Here is a 23135-nt window from a genome sequence, read left to right as displayed (position 1 = left end):
GAATGTATTAGGAGCCTGCAGTGAGGACACTGAACAGGGATTTCTTACAGATGCTAACGCATGCAGCTGAGTATATAATCTTTCATATTTTTCCAATAATAAATATGAACAAACTATTAGTCAATACCTTTTTTCGTTTTAAGTAACACTAGATAAGGAAACACATATTCACCATTAACTATGTACTAAACTACTAACATGCACATAAGTTGCATACTAGCCCTTTATTAGTATGTTATGTAGAATAAGATGTTAATACATGCTTAATGTTTACTAATAAAGGGCTAGTACGCTACTTATATATGTTAATAAGGACCTAGTTAATGGTGAATATGTGTTCCCTAATCTAAAGTGTTACCCAGTTTTAATTTAATTCAATTTGATTTATGACTATTTTATAATTAACACAACACACATGTGTCTTTATATTAAAGGCACATACAGTACTGTGCAAAAAGATTATTGGAAATTCGCTCTGAAAATGATACGACTGTAGGAAATTTCAGCTTCACAGAGAGAGGAGAGAGTGTTGAGCTGGCCTGCGTTTCCGCCTACGCTTCCTCCCAGCATTGTAAGACCATAAGTACAGACAATGGGTTAAACCAGGAATCACTTTGTTCCGGAACATCATTAAAAATAGGGATTTGTTAAATTTCAATGCTTTGTGTCAAGCTTATGGGTGAGGCAAAGAGGATGTTTACCGTTATATACAGATTCGCAACTTCTCTATGAAGGAAATTGACATACACGAAAACCCATGTATGACACAAATATTCATGGACGCTTTGTTATGACTCTAAAAGTACAAAGGGCACCGTTGGCAAACTTTACAATAGCTTAATGGCCATGAATAAGAATTCAACAAACTACATGAGACAGCGTTGGGACAATGAGGCCAATATAGTAATTTCAGAGGAAGTACGGGAAAATAAGTCCTCTACTACAAATGGTTTAGTATGGCAAGATCTCTGCTGGATCGGTTGCATTCAAGGACCATCGTAAACTCTGGACTCTTCTGTCTGTTTCACTGAAGGACCAATGAAAAAGTTTCAAAATGATTAATCGATTAATTTAGCAATCCATTAATAATCAATTCATCGAGAAACAGATTAATCGATTACAAAAATAATCTTTAGTTGCAGCTCTACTTGACACTTTAACCTGTAGAAGCGGTTTTAATTAAAAACTGCACCAATGTTTCCGTATGTTCTGGACGTGTTCCAGTAAAGTGACAAGAAATAATTATATTGTACGGTTAAAACAACAGCTCTAATGGTGACCTGAGACATTTGCACAGCGATGTTTAACATCAACACACCATAAACTATTTTTATGTTTATTTTCTAAATTGCTTTTTACTAAAACATAGCAGCATACTGTTTGCAGTGTCTGTCTGTCTTATTATTTCCTCGCTCTTGGCAACAGCAGATGGACACGACCAAAACTGGCATCCGCTAAAATGTGTTTGTTACATATTTTGTTCTCTTCTATTAATAACAATTATGCGACAGATTAATGGGGCGATCTGACTTCAACACAAATACAGTATATTTGTCTCCCTTCACAGCAGCACTCGATGACACGTTCCCTGATGGTATTACCTGTATTTCTCTGACTAACTTCCTATGTGACTGATGCAGATGCTGTGCACGCTGCTCAGCCAAGGACCTGGATGATCTACCAGCAGCCTCGAGAGACACAGAGCGAGAGAACTGGCATCATGCTTGACCCAGAAAAAAGCCCTCTCACTCACAAGAGTTTAAAAATAGCTCAGTCACAATAATCCTAGCATACGCAAGCAAAGTGCTTGACGTTGTTCGTTCAGAGAATATTCTCATTCCCTTCTAAAAATACCGGCTCTGCTCCCCTCTAGGCCATGACGCAACAGCAGCACACAACGGCACACGCCAATGCACAGCGGCGCTCATCACAAAAAAAGCAACCTCCAATGTTCCTGCTCTCATTTTTCGACAAATCCGAAAGCAGAAGATGGACGGCTTCGAGGTAGTTTGAGTAAAGTCGGTGATCCGTACCTTTGCCCGTGACCGCTTTCCTAATCCGTACCCTGTGAACCCTGGTGTGTATAATCCTGTAAGTACCTCATCTGTGACCCTCAGTGAACCACCGACGATTCCTCGGGCTTAAAATCACATTTTAGACCATATTTTCAACCCTCATAACATCAATGATAGCAGACGTCAACACACGTCCTCTGACATCATCCAACCTGCTAGAATCACACGATTCCTAATCCGGTAATTCTCTTTCATTTCTTTCCGAGTTGGTATCCATCATGCATTAATGCCACATGACATGTTAGATACCTGTAAAGTTACAGCTATATTGCATATATATATGTATATATTCTTTGAAGCACTATCAATTTGGAAGTACTGGTGACAGTGTTTTTCTAGCACTAGTTATGTGTTGTATATTTAAGCTTCGAAACAGTAGTTGGCAGCAGTAGTTGACTTCCCCCCCCCTAACTCCTCCTCAAAATCTGTATATTGTTTATGCATTAAACATTTTTATTTATGGCATTTTCATTATTAGAATAATAATAATAATACAAAACTATAGGGCTGCAACTTATGATTATTTTCATAATCAATGAATCTGTCAATTATTTTCTAGATTAAAGGATTAGTTGGTCCATGACATGTTAGAAAATGTTGAAGTGGATATGATGACGCTCTCAAATGTCTTGGTTTTGTCCACAAACCAAAATTAAACAGTTTAAATGATTTCTTTGTTCGCGTCGAGCAAGAAAACCATAAAAAAATGACTTTAATTTAAGAAGCTGAAAAATCTAAATATTTGGCCATTAATTTAACAACTGTTTTAGCCCTAGTTTTTTAGGGATTTAATGATTTTATTAATCATTTGAGTGGCTATTTCAGATTTTTCAGCTATTATATTTTCTGGTTTCTAACAAAGAAATCATTGAAACGGAATAATTTGGGTTTGTGGACAAAACATTTGAGAACATCATAATTTCCAAGATTGAGAAACAGGGATCACACAATGATTTTATGGACCAAACGCTCAATGCACTAATAAAATATTTAGACAGATTCAGCGATTATGAAAATAACCATTAAATGCAGCTCTAAAAAACAACAATAACAAAATATTGTATCTTCACCCCAGTGATGGGATATGCGTCATGTTACCAGATTCAGTCCGAGCATCTGTGCGACTGCACAAGCCTGCATAAACAATCCAGGGCTCAAAGATGTGCACATCTGCTCACCTTTAAACCGGGGATAATTGTCTGACTTAAACAGATGAAACCCGCTTACTCCACAGAGCCAACACTGGATTATCTGTCACAGAACAAAAGGCTCTTGCGTTCACCTCAACCGTTAATCTGCCTTTCACTCCGCAGATCCACTTTCTCTTGCCCCCTCGGGCTGCTCTGTCCCACAATAATGGAAAGTGGCATTACTAATTCTGTCTGAAGAAACAACAACATATAGGAGTGAGAGCAATAATACGAGTAAACAGGTTGCCTCAGGACAGGGAGCAACAGCTGGGGTCTTGCTGTGGACACAAAGTAGAATACTAGGGGGGAGGAGTCGACTCAGTGAAGGTTTTCCCCAAAGGCCACAATGGTGGCTCTTCTTTAAATTTAGCCCAGTTTAAAGAGCCACCACTTGAGACTGTGCAACAGAGGAGGTGGTGAATCTCCAAAGGGAGTAAAAGGGAGGAGGGGGGGGGGGGCATGGGCAGGAGTTTCCCCCATGTGTGACGTGCGACAAGAGCCCTTTAAAATTCAAGTGGAAAATGTTGCCCCCCCCCCCCACCGAAATACCATAGATCCATTTCACACAGAGTTGCCTTCACGTCGCACAGAGAACTTCAGCTATGACAACTGCTGCCAACACAGTCTGTGACAAGAACCTGACGGGGTTTATCTGCCAATCCTGTTAAAATGTCAAAGGGCTTAAGACAATGATGTTCATGGTGGACTGTTTGCACTGCTGCACTGTGGACCAGAGCGCGGGAGCTCACATCCACCTTCACTGTGCAGTGTACAAACACGAGGCGTTTCAGTGCCAGTCAGACTAACTAATAAGGGCAAAATATGAGGTGAGATTAACCATAATCTTATCAAAGTGCTAAGTAGAAATTTAAGAATTTTCGGCTTGTCCTCATAGGAGAACCCTTTTTGGTTCCAGGAAGGGTTCTCTGGATCAAAATGGTTCTTAGATCCCTTGAAAAACAAATGGTTCAAGGTAGAACCTCAGCCCTTATAGAAGAACACTCTTGGAACCATTATTTCTAAGAGTGTAGATCTATCAGTATTCCAGTATTAAATAACTCATCTCTGTCTGACATAGAACTTGGAACCATTATTATAGAGTTTTACCGTCATTTATACTATACTACTTATACATATTGCCATATATTAGAGGTGCAACTAATCAGTATTTTCATAAATCGATTAACCTGTAGATTATTTTTTCGATCAATCAAGTACTTTGGTGCGCAGAATGTCCGAAAATGTTAAAAATCAGTGTTTCCAAAACACTGACATGACGTTCTCAAATATCTTATGATGTCCACGGACAGAACTTATTCAGCTTTAATGATTTCTTTGTTACATGGAGCAAAGAAAACAGAAAATATTGACATTCAAGAAACTGAAAACTCCACCCATCCATAGCATTGGGAGCTACAACCTTTAGGTGTACCTCGAGGTTTATGAATCTACAGGGTCTTCATCAACTGTTTTATCTTCGATATTATTTTTTTTTATCTTTAGCCTTTGAAATAGTGCATGTGGCAACAGCACACATGTATTGTTTGGGTGAAGGCCATCGGACAAAGGCCGCTTTTTTACTTTGTTTGATATCAATAAAGCACCAAAGGGTCCAGCAAAGCATTCAACGTATCTGAAAAGTGGTCAGGTGTGTTTGCATGGACAACAATGCAATTCAAATCTGAGAGACAGGTGGAGCATGAATGGACGGTGGGGGTGACACAATGGCACATTCACTCTGCTCCATGGACACAGATGAGCTAACAAATGAGACCCATGCTGATGATGAGACGTGAGATCCTCACATCAGATCTCTAACTATCAAAGACAAGTATCCAACACAAGTGATTTGACACAAGCTGCCAGAGCAGTTTGATCACAGAAAATGTAAGAGATGGAAACTGTGCCACAGCCACATACTGTAAATACACAACGCGGCCCAGATTTAGACCATCATGATCCTCCGCAGACTAAAGCAGGTGGGACACACAGCCCGCTCTTGTTCTTTACTCATCATCGACGAACAAGGGGAAAACTTCAAAACTATTGTGAGCACCTCCTCCTCCACCGCATCCTCCTCCTCCTCTCCCTCCTACAGTGGACCTGTGCAAGTAAGAGCTGCTTCTAAAATGATATTGGAATGAAAAAGCGACGCAGAGATGAAGGAGGCCAAAAAAAGCCACGAGACTCGATAAAACATTCTTCACGTTTAAATGAATCCAAGATAAATATACCTCATGGATAAATACATTTATGTGTTTAACGTCCTTCTTGGAGATGTCACATATAGCAAAACTTGATTATGAAAGAAAGCCAATGCCTGGAAACATTACATAATCTGCTATTTTTATTCTCTCGAACGGGAAAAATATACAATGAAAGGCCAAAAATGTGAAAATCCAAAATAGTAACCACCTTTTAATGTTGTGGCTGTTAATCAGTATATAAAGAGTTTTGAGCTTATAGTTTTTTAATGAACTCACTCCTCATTGAAGGCAGATTAGTGCGGCTCTGAATCAGTGGAAAACAAATTTTAAATTGTATAACCGCTCCTAGCATGTAATTAAAAGTTGACATACATATATCTAGTGTCCAGTGAGTGCAGACGACTTTAGGCTGATTTAATAAGTAGAACTATTGTTTAAAATGAGCCTGTTACACATACCAATCCCAACTCTAATGAAGACCAGTCTGAACAACAGAATTAGATGACCTTATATGCAAATTACAACGGGATTAATCAGTTATCTCCCCTCGCTCCCTCCAAACACTCAGACAGCCTAAATCAACTTATGTAACTTGGGATAGATACAGAAAAAGAAACATTACTGTCCACCCCGTGACTTCATTCACGTGGCAAACCACAGTGCGGCACAGACTCTCAGAGACTCAGCGTTGTCTTACGACCAAGCCCCGTATAAAACGGGCACTGATGGAGATGTTTGAAGGAGATTGTCTGATATAAATCGAGGCTTTTCCTGCTAATGTGTAACCTATTGCCGAGTAAATGTCGTCGGCCAGTGACGGCACAAAATGTCTGGCACACACACAAGCTTGTAGCGCTGACGACTAATGGATTTCCAGAATTACTGCAGCTGGCAATCTTGCACAACAGTGCAAAGTAGCTTTGGCTGTTTGTGAAATGCAACAGTGATATACAGTAAGGTGGGGCTGCAATGACTCAATACCTATATTATCAGCTCATTAGCAGAAGCCATATATGTAGATATATATGGAGTGATTTTTGATGAGAAACGTTCAAAATAAAGATTAGTTAGGATAGTCACTCAGTCTAACTCGTGTTATTGGCATGAGGTTTTTCCAACATTTTAAAACTTAAAGCTGTAGTGTGTGACTTTTGTTTTGAATATAAACAAATTTCAGATCCATTCAAACCTTGGGTGGGGAGGGAGAGAGAGAGAGAGAAGCCACAGTGTTTTGGTAACAGACATTACACAATGTAGCTTTAACCCTTCTGTTACCATCCCGTCATTGTTGACAGGATTTGGCACGCGTACTTCTCATGACCGTAACTCCTAGACCATTTGTTATATCTAGAAATTTTTTAAAAAAAACTATGGAGTGGCGATCTGTCCAGGGTGTGACCCCGTCTTTCACCCTACATCAGCTGAGATTGGCACAGCACCCCTGCAATCCTCATGTGGAGGATAAAGCGGTAGAATACGGATGGATGGACGTACGATTACTGAATAACTGCCAGATATTGAAAGTGAAAGTTATCTTGGAAAAAAAGGGGCAGAAAGAAGCACTCACTCATTGGACATTTTTTGACAATTCTACAGCCATAAAATCAAAATAAATCCAGGCGGCTTGATTTTCATAATGTCATAAGAGGGTTAAGGAGCGTGACCAAATTTGAACCGGCACCCTTTCAGTCACAAGCCAAGTTTCCTTTCCACTTCTCCGTGACACAGTCATAATAAAAATAAAATAATTTATGGTTTGGAAAATAGCAGCGTAAGGTCAGATGTCTATTCAGTCTATATTTAGCTAAAACATCGGCAATGCAACTTGTTTTAAAAATAACTGTCAAAGAAGAGAATTAAAATGGATTAACCTCTAAAAAGAAAAAATGTTGAGAAATGTTTCGCCTGAGGCTAAAATGTATTTCCTTTCCTTTCCTGCCCCACTATCCTCTCCATCAATGCTTGAACGGGTGGGGTTACCATGGAGACACAGAGAGCTCTTTCCTTATTGGTTGCCAAGATGAAGTCAGAGTGACGACGAAAGTAGAGACCAGTTGCTGTTGGGGCTGCTGCTAATTCTTTCTCCTGTTTCTCCCGTCTCCACTTTCACTTGCGCTGAATTCTAGTTTCTGTCTTCTGGCTATGATGGCAGCAACATGAACTGTTCAAACCATATCAACTTTAATATGATACGTGTCGATGACATGTCTCTTCATAACAGAATGATGTAAGGGTGAAAATAAAGCGGGGGGACCGACGTAGATTAGACTACGCCTTCTTCCACCTGCATCGCTTTAAGCACTACAAAGATTTGTAGAAAGAGCTTTAACTTTGTAGACAAATCACAGCGTCAACCTCTACGATCTAGGAAAACAATATTTCTATTCATTCATTGACACCATAGGGGAGAAATAATTCTTTGTGCCCTGCCCTTTGTGTTGTACCTGTTGTAAATAAAGGATCTGAAAACGGTTCTGAGCACAAAAATGAGAAGCATTACCCATTCCACCAACAATGGGACTCTCTGAGAGTTTGTTTAATTTGTGTATTTATTAGACAGACTAACTCTTGGTTTAGCTCTTGGTTTTACAGCTTTTAATCCAGAGGGAGTTCATCTCAGGACAGAACAGATAAACCCATCACAAGCAAATAAAATATAATCATGAGCTCATTAAACGGAGCGCAAAACAAAACTCTTATCTTAACTCAACAATGTCCACTTGACTCAGATGATATGTTATTCTGTTTTTGGTCGTGTTATGGTTCTGATGGAGGTGGACACCATGCACGGACTCCTCAGTGCTCACTCTTTACATCAAACCCTCAAGTGCAAGCAGGATTCACGCCGACTTCCCAAAAGTGACCAAAGACAGAAGCTGTGTCTCACACTGACCATAAAAGGGCATTTTGGTCCTACAACTCTGGCAAACATTTCAGTGGGTGCTGCTGAGGTACGTCTTTCCTGCTCGGAGGAAATCAGGCTTTTATTGCTTTGGGGATGTTCTTATCTGAGCCAGATTCTATAAAAAAAAAACAGAGCATTTGTGACAAGAGTTACATCATAAAGTATTCTGACATCTTTCACACACGGACACGCCATTCTGAATGGTGGCCGCTGCTGAATGGCGCTTTGTGTGGAAAATAGAAGCAAAGAATAGACATAATGCAGAGAGACTTGTCAATAAAAGCCAGTACAACAGGAGGAAGAAAGGAAAAGGAGGTGAGGGGGGGCAGGAGTGGGCGTGGGTTAGGGTCTGAAGGAGTCTATTTTTAGCCTGAGAAAAATCAGGTGCCTGGCGCTGGTTTGGAAATAAAGGGAAGCTCGGGTAAAGTGATAAGAAGCCGTGTGCCGTCACTTTTACTCTACAAGATCTACGAGAGTGAAGAGAGAGTGCTACTTTTAACAAAACAAACACATAAAATTACACATTATGGGCTATACTGACACCAAACCCAAGAGGAAGAGGCCGTTTGACATCAGATGATTGTTATTTAATGAATCTTTTGAAGTATGTATGCAGTTTCACACCTTTTCTGTGAATAAATAATACAACAAATGTTTGTGCCTGCACTAAATGTAGTTCTCTGATGTATCAATATGTAATATACCCAATACATCTGTGGCAGTGCTGATTTCTTTATATTGTCATTAGCCATGGAAGAAAAATCCAGTTTCAACCTCTACAAATGAATTTAATGTACTTTACAGCAACACAGCTATATAAAAATGCACTTATTTTCAATCACAGCCTCACATAATGTGACCACAATGAAACAGGGACAGGAAGAGAGCCAGTCAGCAGAACCTTCCTCAGTGATGGGCTGGTCCTTGCAGCCTTTTCTTTTTCAGAGTAAACTATGCTCTTTGCAGATTAGATTACTTAATGCATCATCGACTAGAACCGAGGACTGTGCCTCAAAGCAGGGGGATGCTCTTAAACCCTGGCGAAAAGAGATAAGAGGCTTTCTAGTAGAGAAGGTGTGTCTCAATTCCACCTCCAGTTCAAGCCTGATGAAAAACAACACGAAACAACACCTGCCTTTTCTGACAAAATGAGCAAACGTATGACAATTATTCAATAAAAATTAAACACACGGAAGGAGACCGACTGCTACGTGACTCCTCGTCTCTTCCCAAACCCTCATTTCCAGAAAAGCCACAGTAGGAACATTAGCAGTGATGTGGCAGTCGTCAGGTGGCTCATCAGGGATGCGTGGGACAGGTCGTATCACCGTTGTTGCCGTCAACACCTCGGCACCAATAATAGCATCAAGGGAGCTGAGGTGGGAAAGGCAGGTTCGGGGAGTAGCACAGACTGGGTCGACCGAGAAAACACGGTGTTTGTTCAGAGCTTGGCTGGCGACCCAGGTGCATGATGGAGCATCGACTGAAATACTTGTCATGACGCCTGATAATCTGCTCAAGATGAATAAAAAAAAAAGATTAGACCCTGAAATAAACCAGCCAGATGGCAAGGTATCCGTATTTCTCCCTGGGACGATGATGTTTTTTCAGGGTTATTTTAAATCCCTGTGGGTACCTAAATGATTGAAGGGATAAAACTATATTTTCTTACTATGTTTATTTACTTACTGCTAAGTTTTTCTGATATATAATATGATTGTCATTTGACTTGGTATCAGACAGATTGAGATTATCACGTAGCTAAAGCTGGTACAACGCATTTTGTACACTGTTATGATATATAAAATAAATAAACTACAATAAGTCAAGCTTCAGTTGAATATTCACTGCTTTATATATTTAAAAGATATTTACCACATGATATCATCGAAATATTAAACTAAGCTTTAATACAAGGATGAGAACTAAAAGATATTCATTTATGGATTGAGATTTTTATGAAACAATCAAAAATGGAATGATTAAATAGCAATTTGAAATTTGTAAAGTGAAATCCACGTATCTGGCCGAACAATCCTAAGCAACTCTAACCGGGATGTTAACCCAGTTTACCTCTGGGAAACTAAAGGTGCGCTGCATAGTTAATATTCCTGTTTGACAGGTAATCATTCAAGACCGGGGGATATTTGATGAAGCTGTTTCGTTTATAATATTTAAAAATATTAAAAACGGTTCTGATAGAAAATATATGTAGCGTCCCCTCCGGTGCTGTCAATGTCCATTAAAAACCAGTCTGGACTGGCTGTCAAAGAAATGACAACATGACGCAAGTCGTTGATCCCGGGGGTTATCAGCTGTGGGAGTCAAAAGAAAATAACACACACAACAAATTTTGCTCCAGGTTCATAAGAAGTAAGACATTAAAGTAAATTAAGAATAACTTTTGTAATATTCTATTCAAAGAATTTCAGCGAATACCTTCTGTGAGAGAGTTACTGAGTACACGTTTGTCTTTTTTTTTGCAGAATAGAAGTAGAAAATAAGAATGGAAGTTTATAAGAAGGAAAATTGGTAAAAAGCTTTTATCACAGTCTAAGATTTTACTGCCACGTTGTTTTGGCTGGGATTTAGAGCTCCAACTAACCATTGTTTTCATAATCGAGTCATTTCTGGGTTCATAAAATGTCAGAAAAGGTTTGTTTTGATTAATTGAATCAGCAAAATAGTTGAAAATTAATTTAGTAATCGCTTCATAATGGATTAACTGTATCAGCCCTAGTGGGATTGACAGTGATGTGTTTATAAGGATCGGCTGTCTGTTAGATACAAACAAAAAAAGAGCTCACAAAATGCTGATTGAGCCCCATTGTGTGTGTTTCACAGAACAAATCTTGTGTTGCCTGGCGACATTACCGCTGCACTGTACACAGGAAGTCTTTTCATTTCGTGTCAAGACATACGGAGGTGACAGCTACATGCAGGTGAAAACACAAGAGATGTTGTGTCCATGAAAGGGTTCAGGAGTGAAGACATAAACACTTCCCAGCCTGTGCTCCCTCAGTCAGGCCTGACAGTTTTTGCCGATATCCGATATGTCAATATAACGGAAGTGCTTGGGCCGATAACCGATACCGATATATACGCGGTTCCTTTTGCCCAACTGTAGATGTCATTCAGTCTCTTCTGAAGTGAAATTAACATATTATTTTTCATACTCATGACGCAGCAAATGTGGATACTAGAGCTGCAACTAACAATTATTTTCATCATCGATTAATCTCTTGAGTAATTGTTTTGTCGATAAAATGTCGGAAAACGTAAAAAAATGTTGTTATTTTTTGTCCAACCTGGAAATGACGATGTTCTCATATTGTCTTGTTTTGTCCACAAAAACCAAAAACGATTCCCTTTTAATGATTTCTTTGTTATAGAGAAATAAAGAACATAAGAAGCTAAAACGATCAGAAATCTTAATTTTAATCATGAAAAAAGCAGATTAATCGTTTATTCGTGTCTGCCGATATCCGACAATATATTTTAAAACTATCTACCAATACCGATACTGTGCCAATAATTCCCTAATAATTTCTGTTCACAATAGACCAAAGAGGCGGAATATCAACACGAACAACAACAAAAAGTTATGCATTGCAGCATTAAATAATCAAACTGCACTGTGTTAAAAACAAGTAACACACGTCGTAAGTCCTCAATTTTCTGCAGGCTTTTACAAAATCAATGGAGATGAAAGAACATCGTAAAAGAAAGCGTCAAATTACTGCGCAGAGAAGAAAGCATAATTATGATTCCACTGCATCTCACAGCGCTACATGAATTACGCTTCAGCCGTTGAACCCATGCCACGCTGACGATGTAATCTTATTTATCACCTTTACGTAGCTCTTCAAAAAGCCGTCGACGTTGTTGCGTTTACACCAGAGGAGTCTCTGCTCTTCCTGTGCCGGTGATCTCATCTTATAACCAGCTCAAACACAGACGTGGAACCAAAAGATGCGGTGAGCAGCCGAGCATGTCATTCAGACTTCAACTGACAGGAAGTGAGTCTTTGCTTCTTCCCCCCCCCGACTTAAATAGTGCTGCTCACTGGCTGTGTGCACACATTTTTTTTAAAAGATTGTTGACATAAAGGATGATTGTAATAGGGAAACACACGACCTGTCACATGAAAGAGTGTGGGGGGAAAAATGATTTGAATACTCAAATATGACTGGGGCGAGATACAGGGGCCCTTTGTCACGTATTTCCACTCCACAGTCACTTACAGTAGGCCTTACAGAGGACAGTATTTACATGTTCTCCCTCTGTTTTCTTCCTGAGAATCAGGAGGCTGTGACTGAGGCTCTCCAGTAACCGTGCATTACTCCAGTGACAGTGAAGCAGTACTGAAACAGATCTGTGCGCCGGGAACAAGCAAACACTCTCTCCACCTTTACTTATGGTGAGGTATGAGAACTGCATCTGAGCTGCAAACGATGAGATAATTACTAAATTATCAACTACTTTGATAACAAATTCAGTTTGAGTGGGTTTTTTTTTTTACAGACTCATTTGTCAATTATTTTCTCGTTTAATCAAGTACTCGTTTGGTCTGAAAATGTTGTGAAATGTTGATCTTTGCTTACCAAAAGAATGGAAATAACGACGTTTTCAATTGTCCTGTTTTGTCCACAAACCAAAAGGATTCAGTTTTAACGATGTCTTTGTTATATGGAAAAAAAACAAGAAATATGCACATTTAAGAAAAATCAGTTTTAATAACTGAAAAAAATGTTATATGATCATATAACTAAGAAATCAATTGTGGTTTGTGGACAAAATAAGACATTTGAGAACACCGTCATTTAACGGTTTGGGAAGCGCTGAACATTTTTTTGGGACCAAACAAGTACTTGTTTAATCCAGAAGATAATCAACAGATCAATCAATAGAGAAAATAATCACTAATGGCAGCCCTAACCTTCACTGACTCTACCACAGAAGTGAGACACAGTCACAGTCTGTTTCAGCCTCTCCACAACCGTCTCCTAAGATTGCTTATTTATATCAAAACATGAAAACACAAATCTCACAAGGTTAGAATATGCTTTTAACAGATTGATAAATTAAGTATTTTTATGTTTAAACAAGATAAACATAGTTAAAAAAGAGAACAAGTAAGCTCATACACTGTCAGATGTTGCAGATTAATATTAAATCCTAAAGTCTGAACTCAAAAATGACGGGAAATTACATACTTTATACAGGATAAATATTTAAATCATGTCAATTGCTCTGAGGCTAAAAAAGTCTTTGTAGGCTGAGATTGTAGTGAGTGGGTTTGACATGATATAGAACTGGGTGTTTTTTAAGAGGTAAAAAAAACAACAACATTTAATCAGGCAGAGAAAAGTGCCAATTATATTGGAGTGATCAGATGTGTTCTGGAGTTAAATCAATTCAACAGCACAGCCCAGTCCCAACACGTGCAATCACAGACTTACAAATATACTCAGTGTTTAGAAAATTCATATAAAACGGATTAGAACTATTTTAAAATCAATGAGACTTTTCAAACGCGTCTTTTTAAATGTCTGCGACGCCGGCGATCTTGCTTGAGGGAATGAGCCATAATTCATAGTGGATTAAAAAAAGGATAAAGACAATTACCAACAGTGTCAATAATGGCAAAAAAAACAAAACGCTGCAGTGCTTTGCTTTTGCTGAGTGGATTCATGCTCACTGTTGCCAAATTAAGTGAGGATTAAGTTACCGATAAACACAAACTTCAAATAACAGGTGGCACCGCATCAACTGTGAGCTACTTTAATCAGGGCCCGTGTCAGACCAATCACTACTTCATTAATAAAAGGAACCACTTCTTATTCAATTAAAAAAAAACAAAAAAAAAAACACTGAACCTATTTGTTTAATCTTGGCGTGTCAGCAACAGGGGGAGATTAAGAGTGAGAGAGTGTCTGCCTGCTGAGAGCGGCACCAGAGAATTATCACCTGATCGGAGGAGACGACAAGGCAACAATAACGGGCTGTAAAAACGTTATACACATAAATTATCCACTGACGTGTATGAGAGAGAGAGAGTTAGAGATCCTTGGCTCCAGACCAATCTGTGTCGCTTCCCTCTCTTCCCTCATCGCCGTGTCTGTCTCGGTTTGTTCTCGACTCGCTTTCAGACGTCTATATTGTAATCATCTTCACGGCAGACCCTAATTTTTCTTATTTTTAAGAGGATTTATGAGGCGTTTTAGGTCCAATATTGTTCAGTATTTCTGCTAGTATTCGTGGTGGGAATCGGTAACGGTCATTGGAACAAATATCGGACAGATAAAAATGTGAAATCACTAGGCACATGACTGTAAAAATTAAAAAAAAAATAGCAAAAGCATTTTTAAGCTGTTAATTTCAGTTGGAGAATAATGTGAGCACAAATGTGTCGTTAACAGCTTCATAGTTGATAAATGGTCTAAAATGACTGTATGGGACTAATATCGGTATTGGGTTTGTCGGACAAGAAAAAGTGGTATCATCCCAATAGCTAGTGACCTTATTACGTTAAATGTGAATATTTGCTGTTTTCATTGCCCCATATAACAAAGAAATCATTAGAACTGAATACATTTAGTTTGTGGGAAAAACTGATGAATATTTTTTAACATTTTCTGACACTTTACAGAGCAAACAAGTAGAAATGAAAATAATCGTTAGTTGCAGCCCTACATTTGTCACCTTCATCACCTTTGAATGACAAAAAAATGAGACATCGGTTTAATTAAACCTCACTTTTTTTCACAGTCCTGTGTGTGTGTACCTCATGCCCCGACAGCAAACTGCTTAGACAAATATCTGACAGGGCCGCCATCTTTACAGCAGAGAACCCTTCAATAGCATGCTAAGCAGCGTCATAACATATACGTGTGGTTAAAGAAGGTTAGCGCGCCACTCCACGAAGAGCATTTGAATTATGGGTCATCTGTGATGGCGCAGTAATGGGTGGCCTTCACTCGGAGCAGACTGCCCTTCATCATCAGAGAGCAGCACTTAAGCCGCTGACGAACAGGCAGCAGCCAAGTGTGTTTATGTCGTAGATCCTCGTGACACAAATTAATAGCAAGTCACAAAAGGGCTTTTTGTGTGGGAAACGTTAGAAACGGCAACAAAAGCTGTATTTAGTTGTGTCTCGGACCAAAAGTGAGGAAAAAGGAGGTTCAGATTGTGTGTCTTACGGCGAGTCTTCACCATAACAGTGACTGTTTCCACGCTACCTCGAAAACGTCGAAGTCAAAATAACAAGATTACACAACCCGAGACCGTTGACAGCTGAAAAGAGAGAGGGACGCAAGTTTTAACATGTCGGGAGAGGAACTGCACCCTTGAGTGTATTTTCTCAGGCCAATAAACAACACCACAACCTTTAGGTGGGTATCTATCTGTCTACTCTGCATACTCCCCGTGCAGGCTGGGTCTTGTACCTTTAAAGCCGGTTAATAATCAAAACCACAGATAGATTCTCATTCTCAAGAACTCGTCTCAGTTCCAATGCAGACATGGTTCAGTGCAGTTCCATGCAGGACACGCTCCAAGTGAAGCCGAATTAACCGTGCCTTAGCTTAATTTAGTATAGGAATCACAGGGTAAATCACGATATGATACAATATGTGATGCATGGTCCACAATACCAATAATATCCTGATACGGTTCTGTGAATCATATTAAAGCATTACTTCACAATATCTGAAGAAAACAACACAGAGAACAAAGTGCATAAAGTCTACGTATTGAACGTGGATGTTGCATCTCTTAACGTAGCTTTCTCCACAATAATCCCACATTGCAGGTGCATTATGTAATAAATCTAAAGCAACTGGCCATAAAATCTTCCTAATATGTCACAGATTATCAGGAATAATATTCATATAACAAACTGAACTCACCAACAACAACAGTACAGCTAACAAATTTGCATAAAAAAATCATTTGCAGACTGCAAATCATGTTTTGGCATGTGGCGCCACCTACCGCCGTCTACCAATCATTGCAGTCAGTAGAGTCTCAGCTGCCGAGCAACCACGGGTTGCCAGTTAGGTCTGAGCGACAATGGTGGAGAAAACAAAACCTAAAAGACCTCTGTATTTTGAATTTGAGTGTAGTAACCGTTTTTGGCCACGTTCTTACATATGGCACCTTTAAAATATCGACATTTGCTCTGTTGCATCAATTATTGTATCGTACGAAGAAGGACGACCAATATCACCAAACATTTGTATGTCTGCTTCCACTGCACTAGGTGGCGATACAGCACCTTTTAGCATGTTAGTATTACACCATTTCCAGTTTAGCCGAGAGGTCGTTGTTAGAATGTCAAACACTATTCTGATTTAAAATGTTTAAAATCGCCTGATCTTTGCCATATTTCTTTGGTCTTGTGTCAACTCCCAATCACATTTTAAGCGTCAAGTACAATGTTAATAATTTCATTTAACACATTTTAGGTCACGTTTGTTCAAGGTTTCAGGTTCCCATCTATTTTAAAATTCCAAAATTTAGCCAGACTAACACAACAATTAACAATAACACAATAAAAACAGGGGGTCTCAGTGGAGGTGGCCATGCAGCAGCTCCTCCTGCCCAAAACCATCATTTAAGACAGCACAGACCCGGAGTCAGCGCTGCCTCAGTGACTCACCCAGGACTTGCCGAGTCAAGAGCAATGACTTAAGTGATCATGCTGAAACAGAAAGTAGCCAAGAGGATCCAAATGTGTCCAATGTCCACATGAAGATGAAAGACGGGGTACGTCCTGGACAGGTCCATCACAGCAGCACCACAGAGATAAACAACCACTCTCACTCTGACACCTATGGCCAGTTCAAGTGTGTCCACACTGCAGCCAACACTTGAACCCCTCTTAACTTCCCAAAGGTGACATCAGTTTGTAAAAATGCTTCCATCTATCTACCCAATATTTAAAAATGGCAAACTTCACTCAAATTCAAAATACCTAGGTCTTTTAGGTTTCGTTTACTCCGCCATTGTAGCTCAGACATAACTGGCAACCCGAGACTTTACTGACTGCAATGATGGGTAGACGACGGTAGGTGGCGCCACATGTCAAAACATGATTTCAAAACATGAACATGATTTGCAGTCTGCGAAAGATTTTTTTTAATGCGAATATTTTGCCTGTACTGTTGTTGTTGGTGAGTTCAGTATGTTATATGGATATTAATCATGAGTCTCTGTGACATATTAGGAGGATTTTATGGCCAGTTTAGTTTTATTACATAATGCACCTTTAAGCATGCGTTTTGTAAAACAACAAAGCATCAGTGTGTGCATATAACAATATAATGTGTACTCATTTTGTCATAAAAGAAAAGTTTTACCACAAACTTGCTGTTTTTAAGACGTTTAAAGCCACAAATATCTGGTTTGATCACTATTAAACACTCATGTTATCGTGATAATGACTGATATTGATATTTATACCAAGTGACAGATATTTCATCACAATACTTTCATATTTATCATGATATTTTGGCCACATTGCTCGACCCTGAATAGTATTCTAATAGGTCGATGTGGATTTTTCTTTTTTTTTAATAAATCAACATTAAATAGTGGTGTGACATAAGACTCTCGCTGCATCCTCGGAAGTGTATGGTTCAAAAAACAAATGAACTGAAGTAAACCCACTGTCAGTTAGTTACCTAGCAACACGGCGGCACAGCAATGACAAATTGATGGCTTGCAATGCTCATCACATACCTGTACCTGTCGCTGGGCTCAGCTCACTCCAGCAGTCCGTCAGTCAGTCAGTCAGGCGGAGAAATCAAAGTTCAGCGGCCTGTCCGTCTGTCTGTCCGTCTGCCCGTCTCTCTCCCTCTTGTTTCGGTTCCCCACTTCCACCAAGTGACGCGGGGTTGTCTCTCCTTCAGCTCCACGCAGCCGCCGACTGAGCGAGGTGTGGAAATGATGCCATATCTGAGGCGAACGCATCGAAAAGTCCGCCTTCAGCAGATGAAAGGCTGCGGGTTCGAAGATGACTCGCACAGAAGCAGCAACACCACCAGCACCACCACCGTCTTCATCGCTGTCAGCCGCGCGCTGCTCTCCGTCACTTCAACCGCCGTTTCTGCGCCTGTTTACAAAAAACTGGCCACATCATTGCGCCGGAGCGCCGCACGCTGGATTTCCTCAGTCGTCAGAAAAGGCCACAGTAGCTATGGTAACGTTAAAATGTCCTTGAATATCCGCGCTGCCCTCTCGCAGGAGTTGACGTTTGGGTCTCGTCTCGTGGCGGCGGCGGCGGCGGGAAGGGGAGCCCGAGGCGGCGGTGGCGAGTTCAGCGGCGGAGCAGCAGCGACCGCCTCCGTCCACACAACCGGGAAGAGCGAAGGGTAAACAGACGACGAGCTCTCGCCATCGTAAGTTGTCACTCCTCAAGTCTCAACCGCCTGCAAGACTCCACACACACAGTCCGCTCAGGCACGACAACAAAGCGCCTGCAAGGTAACACGGGCGTCGCGAGACTTCCGTTGACATTTCAAAATAAAAGTCCGACCTGGCGCGAGGCGTTTCAGTTGATTAACGCAGCCATTCCCAAACATAAATAACAATCTACGAATTAAAATTAACTCATTAACATTTATAAATGAACAAATAGTGAAATGTTAGGCCTGTATGGTGACTGGATGACACGATACTTAAAATATCACAATATTGCTATATATATATATATATATATATAAATGTATGTATATATGTGTATATATATGTATGTATATATATATAACACACGAAGTAAATACACATGTAAATAACTAGAACATTTGCCAATATGCCATTTTTTTGTCATTTACGATAAAACGGTATCTCTTTTAGACGTTTTGTTGTGGTAAAGTTTAATGCAAGAATAAAAAACTGCAAAAAAAGGTCTGAATGCTGCAGAGACTGGTACAGATTATATAAAATATCCAGTGACCTGCAGTTCTCTGGGTGAAAATGCACTGGACTTGGAGTAACATCATTCCAAACAAAGGTTGGACCATCTCTAAAACGCACAACACCTGAAGCAGATGGACTAAAGTCCTGCCTGAGGCCCACCTGCAACATCTCCAACGCCCAACAGTAGACCACGGGCCACACTTTGAGCATCAATGTCCTAAAAGGACGACTACTCCACAGAATAAACACATTCACTTTTGTCTACAATGACCATTTCAGTGCAAATACACTGTATATCAGACTCTTCATGTATTAAATAATAAAAACTCATTGTTCCACACACATTTAAGCTCTCATTGAAAACATTAGTTTCCAAAAAAATAAAAAGAGTGCACAGCAGTTCAAACTCAATTTGGGATTTTATTTTACAGAATTGCTCGTGTAACTTCCGGTGTATGTTTCTTCCTTGAGGGCGCTTGACTGAAGCACAGACCTGGGTAGATAGACAGCTGAGAAGTTCCTATGGTGGGGCGCCTCCTGCTGGTTGTGGTGTGCACTGGTGTCATCAGAGGGTGATCACTTTTTTCCGTAGACATCATCAATGTTCAGAGTAAAGGTAAAACTAGTTTTTAACAGTGATTTCCTGTGATATTTTTTTTATTTATTAATGGATGTATATGTAGTGTTACTGTGTATTGCTTTCTACCTCCTTTTAATATGGTTTATTTCACTTTTTATTATTATTATTTCAAATGCTTATTAAATTAAAGTTCACCCGACAGACTCTTGAGACTTAAATCACATATATATATATATAAGTACATATATATAAGTGTTACAGACAAAGAAATTAAATTAAAGAATAACAACTCACTTTACAAAGGCACATAATTCATAAAATATTGAAAAATAAAATACAGGATGACAAAATATAAAACATTATATTTTGATGTTCATGCATTAGTGAAGTGTTGTCAGATCGTCAAGCAACGATGCACAAAATATTGTTGGTTTTTTTCTATGCACATCTGCTTCCTCACTTGTTATTTATGAAGCACTTTCAGATTAAGAGGTATTTTTCCTGTAAGCAGGGTTGACTTCAGGCCACCAACCCTTGTTTTCTGTGCACTGCATCATCTGTTACGGTAAAATATGCAAATCATTTCTTCTCAGAAGTTACGTTTTCACGAGCGGCTTCTGAGACGCATCTGAAAAACAAGCAGCATCTTTGTTTTTGTTTGAATAAATCATAAAAACCATTCCAATCTCGCTTCTTATACGCAATCATCATTAAGCATTGTACTATTTGGCTAAAATATTGACATGTATTTAAGAAGTACACCTTCTTCTTCTTGTCACACATGCAGCACATGGAAATTGACTTCCTTTCACTGACTTCCTTGATGTGTGTGTGCACCCACAGCATCACACGGCACTAAACCTGACACCCCATCTCACAGAAAATGGTCCAAATTTGAACAAACCACAACGCTTTGTATTCTTGATGACACACACACACTTCATTGAAACTTGAACTGAAACTTCAACACACGAATCGTGAATCTCACATTAGTCATAGTTAACATGATGAAGATGTGTTTATTTGTATTGTACATTAAAATGAATAAAACAGTTTCCTACATACATATTGCAAATTGGAAGGTGACCCCTTTGTGAGTTCAACTCCGCATAAGAATGACACAATCAAGGCTGAAATGTACCAAAAATGAGGGTCAGGTCTAATGTGGGCACTAAAGATAAAGTTCACAATATCACTGAGATGTCGTCACAGGTCATCAGAGAGATTGTCTTTTTCCTGTGACCTACATAGTTTCCTGATTGACTAATTATAGTCCACGTCAAGGGAGGGAAGTGGACATCTCGTCTCAGTTTGCCTGAACAATGACTGAAACTAGTTATAAAAGACTGTGTTCGATGCTAACATTTGTCCTATTTTGCTTCCTGCTGTTTGTGAATCAAAGTAAAAGCTTGAACAGAAAGAATTCATTTCACCGGTTCTTGGTGCTGCCTGCACCTGAAGTCAACAAGTGTGTTATGTAATGTTTCGAGTGAATGGAAAATAAATGAATTGAACAAGCACACCTGCTTCCTCTGGTGGAGGGAAATCTGAAACGCTGTTCTACTGTATATACCACTAGGGTATCTTATTGGGAATAAAGTACTAAGCACTATATTAATAAACAATGCAATGTGCAACAATATAGAGCCAAACTGTGCTATAAACAAGGTTAAACTAAATAAAATATACAAGATAAAGGATAAGGTTCAAGTTAATTTGACTCTGCATACAACAAAGGGAACTTTTATGTAATTTATATATTTAAATTGTATTTATTATAAAATACACATTTGTCTTTGTGCAACTAAGACTCCAAATATTGTTTCAATTACTGTCATTGTATCTGTGTTTACATGTAAACAAATGGGTGGAGATTGATGTGAATGTTTAGGTTAAATCTACACAGAAACACAGTATATCTTTTACCTCTCTATTTAAATGTTGTTGTTTTTTATTGTGTTGTATATCTTTAATAATCATGTATTTCTCTTTATTTTTATTGTAAAGCACTTTTTTTGCCTTGTTGGAATGTGCTATATAAATACTCTTGCCTTATCAAATTATATCCATAACACAATAATAATATAAATCTGGCAAAAAAAAGAAAAGAAAATAAATAAAATAAACTTCACAGACAGTGTAATAGACAGTGTATAACATCCGCTGGAAAGTATATTCAAATGTTAAAAGTTGCAATTTTAAGTTCAGTTCCTACTTGCATTTTTTTCTGACACACGGTGGCAACAGAGAGTAAATACAAGCCTGTAACTTTAGCCATGAAGAAAAACAGCGTGTGTTGATTGGCTGACAGGCCGGAAGTGTAGAAAACGACAAGAAAAACATATATAAATGTCAGCGTTGCATGTCAAGATGTAATTATTTGGGGGAATAGTCGTCTCTGTTTGGCGAAATACAGACCGATGTAATGCCAGCGGTCTTTTTCTCTGTCTTTTACACTCGACTCTATTTCGTCGACTTAAAAAGATGTCACGGCTTTTCACGTCCTTCAGATTTGTGTTTCATGAATCCTGGCCTCTTGCGTTGAGGAATGGAAGCTGTCCCGGTATGACTCCTCCTTTTCTCAGAGCGCCCCCTGCTGGACTGACCCATGTTTGTGCGGCGGGTAAAAAGGACCTGTTGGACCTGCCTGTCCTAAATGAGGACGAGCTCGACGAGCAGTTTGTGAGAGGATCTGGACCCGGGGGTCAGGCCACCAACAAAACCAGCAACTGTGTGGTGCTCAAGCACATCCCCACTGGGATAGTAGTTAAGGTAAATATGTCTTTTTCTATGTTTTTGTTTTTATCCTTTCATTGTGATTAATGTGAAGTGTTATGAAACTGGCCCCGTCAAGCCAAATTCAAATTCCACATCTATGGACAATAAATTATGATTATCATATGACGACTATGTCTCCTTAATCTTTGGTTTTATGTCCTTTTCAGTGCCATCAAACCAGATCCGTGGAGATAAATCGAAAGCGTGCCCGAGGTATTATGAGAGAGAAACTGGATGTTGCAGATAAAGGAGAACTCAGTGAAGTTCTTCTAAAAAAGAAAGAGTCTGTGCTGAGGAAACAAGAGAAGAAGAAGAAAGCACACGAGAATCTGGAGAGAAAGAGACTGTTTAAAGAAGCACTGGTCACAGACTCCAAACATGGGAATGACACCGTTTAAATATAGAAATATTTGAACAGTCATGCACTTTGTTAAAGATAGAGTAACATAACTTGGAATGGTCATTGGTCTTTCTTTT

The 23135-nt window shown here is 39.3% G+C and overlaps 1 protein-coding gene across 5 annotated transcripts in view; it reads right to left on the bottom strand.

The window, feature by feature from the left end:
• Positions 1–18729, bottom strand: part of LOC310939750 (membrane-associated phosphatidylinositol transfer protein 2-like) — a 48553-nt gene extending 29824 nt beyond the window's left edge. For 4 of the 5 annotated variants that reach the window (XM_083904586.1, XM_083904582.1, XM_083904585.1 and 1 more), the window contains exon 1: positions 18122–18729. The gene's annotated coding sequence lies outside the window, so the exon portion shown is untranslated. The remainder of the gene's footprint in view (positions 1–18121) is intronic. The other variant, XM_083904583.1, reaches the window with a different exon arrangement.
• Between the last annotated feature and the right edge of the window lie 4406 nt (positions 18730–23135).

The sequence above is a fragment of the Microchirus variegatus genome (genome assembly GCF_963457635.1).
Source record: "Microchirus variegatus genome assembly, chromosome: 18".
NCBI lineage: Eukaryota > Metazoa > Chordata > Actinopteri > Pleuronectiformes > Soleidae > Microchirus > Microchirus variegatus.
This window is presented reverse-complemented; position numbering and strand designations above follow the sequence as displayed.